Source organism: Scyliorhinus torazame, chromosome 23 (genome assembly GCF_047496885.1).
Source record: "Scyliorhinus torazame isolate Kashiwa2021f chromosome 23, sScyTor2.1, whole genome shotgun sequence".
NCBI classification, from domain to species: Eukaryota; Metazoa; Chordata; class Chondrichthyes; order Carcharhiniformes; family Scyliorhinidae; genus Scyliorhinus; species Scyliorhinus torazame.
This window is the reverse complement of record NC_092729.1, coordinates 86,265,002-86,269,564: the sequence shown is the minus strand read 5'-3', so window position 1 is coordinate 86,269,564 and position 4,563 is coordinate 86,265,002. Positions and strand designations below refer to the sequence as shown.

The following is a 4,563-nucleotide window of genomic DNA, read 5'->3' as shown; positions in this document are numbered from 1 at the left end:
ATCCAGGCCCACACTCCCCCCGGTGCCAGTACTGAGGGAGCGCTGCACTGTCGGAGGGAGATGTCTATACTCTAGGATTTGAGCTCCATAATCCAGGCCGACACTCCCCCCGGTGCCAGTACTGAGGGAGTGCTGCACTGTCGGAGGTAGATGTCTATACTCTAGGATTTGAGCTCCATAATCCAGGCCCACACTCCCCCCCGGTGCCAGTACTGAGGGAGCGCCGCACTGTCGGAGGGAAATGTCTCTACTCTAGGATTTGAGCTCCATAATCCAGGCCCACACTCCCCCCGGTGCCAGTACTGAGGGAGCGCCGCACTGTCGGACGGAGATGTCTATACTCTAGGATTTGAGCTCCATAATCCAGGCCCACACTCCCCCCGGTGCCAGTACTGAGGGAGCGCCGCACTGTCGGAGGTAGATGTCTATACTCTAGGATTTGAGCTCCATAATCCAGGCCGACACTCCCCCCCGGTGCCAGTACTGAGGGAGCGCTGCACTGTCGGAGGTAGATGTCTATACTCTAGGATTTGAGCGCTATAATCCAGGCCCACACTCCCCCCGGTGCCAGTACTGAGGGAGCGCCGCACTGTCGGAGGGAGATTTCTTTACTCTAGGATTTGAGCGCTATAATCCAGGCCCACACTCCCCCCGGTGCCAGTACTGAGGGAGCGCCGCACTGTCGGGGGTAGATGTATACACTCTAGGATTTGAGCTCCATAATCCAGGCCCACACTCCCCCCCGGTGCCAGTACTGAGGGAGCGCCGCACTGTCGGAGGGAAATGTCTCTACTCTAGGATTTGAGCTCCATAATCCAGGCCCACACTCCCCCCGGTGCCAGTACTGAGGGAGCGCTGCACTGTCGGAGGGAGATGTCTATACTCTAGGATTTGAGCTCCATAATCCAGGCCGACACTCCCCCCCGGTGCCAGTACTGAGGGAGCGCCGCACTGTCGGAGGGAGATGTCTATACTCTAGGATTTGAGCTCCATAATCCAGGCCCACACTCCCCCCGGTGCCAGTACTGAGGGAGTGCTGCACTGTCGGAGGTAGATGTCTATACTCTAGGATTTGAGCTCCATAATCCAGGCCCACACTCCCCCCGGTGCCAGTACTGAGGGAGCGCTGCACTGCCGGGGGTAGATGTATATACTCTAGGATTTGAGCTCCATAATCCAGGCCGACACTCCCCCCCGGTGCCAGTACTGAGGGAGCGCCGCACTGTCGGAGGGAGATGTATATACTCTAGGATTTGAGCGCGATAATCCAGGCCCACACTCCCCCCGGTGCCAGTACTGAGGGAGCGCCGCACTGCCGGGGGTAGATGTATATACTCTAGGATTTGAGCTCCATAATCCAGGCCCACACTCCCCCCCGGTGCCAGTACTGAGGGAGCGCTGCACTGTCGGAGGGAGATGTCTATACTCTAGGATCTGAGCTCCATAATCCAGGCCCACACTCCCCCCCCCCGGTTTCAGTACTGAGGGAGCGCCGCACTGTCGGAGGGAGATGTCTATACTCTAGGATTTGAGCTCCATAATCCAGGCCGACACTCCCCCCGGTGCCAGTACTGAGGGAGCGCTGCACTGTCGGAGGGAGATGTCTATACTCTAGGATCTGAGCTCCATAATCCTGGCCCACACTCCCCCCCCAGTGTCAGTACTGAGGGAGCGCTGCACTGTCGGAGGGAGATGTCTATACTCTAGGATTTGAGCTCCATAATCCAGGCCGACACTCCCCCCCGGTGCCAGTACTGAGGGAGCGCTGCACTGTCGGAGGGAGATGTCTATACTCTAGGATCTGAGCTCCATAATCCAGGCCCACACTCCCCCCCCCGGTTTCAGTACTGAGGGAGCGCCGCACTGTCGGAGGGAGATGTCTATACTCTAGGATTTGAGCTCCATAATCCAGGCCCACACTCCCCCCGGTGCCAGTACTGAGGGAGCGCTGCACTGTCGGAGGGAGATGTCTATACTCTAGGATTTGAGCTCCATAATCCAGGCCGACACTCCCCCCGGTGCCAGTACTGAGGGAGTGCTGCACTGTCGGAGGTAGATGTCTATACTCTAGGATTTGAGCTCCATAATCCAGGCCCACACTCCCCCCCGGTGCCAGTACTGAGGGAGCGCCGCACTGTCGGAGGGAAATGTCTCTACTCTAGGATTTGAGCTCCATAATCCAGGCCCACACTCCCCCCGGTGCCAGTACTGAGGGAGCGCTGCACTGTCGGAGGTAGATGTCTATACTCTAGGATTTGAGCTCCATAATCCAGGCCGACACTCCCCCCGGTGCCAGTACTGAGGGAGCGCTGCACTGTCGGAGGTAGATGCCTATACTCTAGGATTTGAGCTCCATAATCCAGGCCGACACTCCCCCCGGTGCCAGGACTGAGGGAGCGCCGCACTGTCGGAGGGAGATGTCTATACTCTAGGATTTGAGCGCTATAATCCAGGCCCACACTCCCCCCGGTGCCAGTACTGAGGGAGCGCCGCACTGTCGGAGGGAGATGTCTATACTCTAGGATTTGAGCGCTATAATCCAGGCCCACACTCCCCCCGGTGCCAGTACTGAGGGAGCGCCGCACTGTCGGGGGTAGATGTATACACTCTAGGATTTGAGCTCCATAATCCAGGCCCACACTCCCCCCCGGTGCCAGTACTGAGGGAGCGCCGCACTGTCGGAGGGAAATGTCTCTACTCTAGGATTTGAGCTCCATAATCCAGGCCCACACTCCCCCCGGTGCCAGTACTGAGGGAGCGCTGCACTGTCGGAGGTAGATGTCTATACTCTAGGATTTGAGCTCCATAATCCAGGCCGACACTCCCCCCGGTGCCAGTACTGAGGGAGCGCTGCACTGTCGGAGGGAGATGTCTATACTCTCGGATTTGAGCTCCATAATCCAGGCCCACACTCCCCCCGGTGCCAGTACTGAGGGAGCGCTGCACTGTCGGAGGTAGATGTCTATACTCTAGGATTTGAGCTCCATAATCCAGGCCGACACTCCCCCCGGTGCCAGTACTGAGGGAGCGCTGCACTGTCGGAGGTAGATGTCTATACTCTAGGATTTGAGCTCCATAATCCAGGCCGACACTCCCCCCGGTGCCAGTACTGAGGGAGCGCCGCACTGTCGGAGGGAGATGTCTATACTCTAGGATTTGAGCGCTATAATCCAGACCCACACTCCCCCCGGTGCCAGTACTGAGGGAGCGCTGCACTGTCGGAGGGAGATGTCTATACTCTAGGATTTGAGCGCTATAATCCAGGCCCACACTCCCCCCGGTGCCAGTACTGAGCGAGCGCCGCACTGTCGGAGGGAGATGTCTATACTCTAGGATTTGAGCTCCATAATCCAGGCCCACACTCCCCCCGGTGCCAGTACTGAGGGAGCGCTGCACTGTCGGAGGGAGATGTCTATACTCTAGGATTTGAGCTCCCTAATCCAGGCCCACACTCCCCCCGGAGCCAGTACTGAGGGAGCGCCGCACTGTCGGAGGTAGATGTCTACACTCTAGGATTTGAGCACCATAATCCAGGCCCACACTCCCCCCGGAGCCAGTACTGAGGTTCCCTATTGAGGATTTAACACTAAAACTGGGGCCTCGTCTGCCTTCCCGGGCGGAATGGAAAGATCCCACTGCTACTGGGTGAGTGAAGAGTGGAATTGGAGAGGTGGGGTGTGCAGGGGTCATTGCTTTATCGGGATCTTCCTCTGCTGGAACGCCCGGGTAATCGATGCCCCAACAAGATTGAGACGGGGCCTGACAATTTAGGCCATGTTCGGCCTCGTCTCACTTTGAGGCCTAGTTAAAAAAGGCCCCCCTCCTCCCCTTCCAGTTGCTCCCCTCTTTCCTGCCCCCTCCCCTACTCGCCCCCTCATTCCTTATTCCTCGCCACTCGCCCCCTCCCTACCCACCTCCTCGCCCCCTCCTCCTCTGCCCCCCCCCCCACATCCCACCCCTCATTCACTGACCGTTAGTGGTGGACATTCAATGACCTTTCCCCTCTCTCCTTACCCCTCCCCCCGCCCCCAGTCTCCGAAGGTCTTCCTCCCGGGTGGGAGGCGAGCGAAGAACGTGGAGAAATACGAGGCGCAGGATCCCGAGGGAGTGGAGGCGCCGACGCGGGGAAAACGGCCCCGGATCCAGGACCGGGGACATCCGGACATTCCGACGGACAGGCGCCACCACGCCCTCTCACGCCCCCAGCCCGCCGCGTTCCACCTCCGCAGGAGGAGTTGGTGCCAGTGGAGAGGGAGGACGGGGGAGTGTAACTCCTGAAATTGAATGCTTCCTCTGATTCGGTTTGTACTTTTGAAAATGCCTTCAATAAAAATATGTGTAAAGAAACAAAATGGAGGATGGGGGTCAATGAGGAGAAGGTTAAGGGGGAGATTGGATCGCGGCGTTCCCAATGGGGGAAGGGTGTGCGATGGGAGACGGGAGTCAATGAGGAGAAAGTTAAGGGGGAGATTGAATCGAGACGTTCCAAATGGGGGAAGGGTTTGCGATGGGAGATGGGAGTCACTGAGGAGAAGGTTAAGGGGGAGATTGAATCGATACATT

The 4,563-nt window shown here is 58.1% G+C and overlaps 1 long non-coding RNA gene across 1 annotated transcript in view; it reads left to right on the top strand.

Moving 5' to 3' along the window:
• LOC140399793 (uncharacterized) overlaps positions 1-4,352 on the top strand; it is a 6,777-nt gene extending 2,425 nt beyond the window's left edge. The window contains exon 2 of the long non-coding RNA XR_011937880.1: positions 4,033-4,352. This is a non-coding gene — a long non-coding RNA (uncharacterized lncRNA). The remainder of the gene's footprint in view (positions 1-4,032) is intronic.
• Positions 4,353-4,563: the final 211 nt, after the last annotated feature.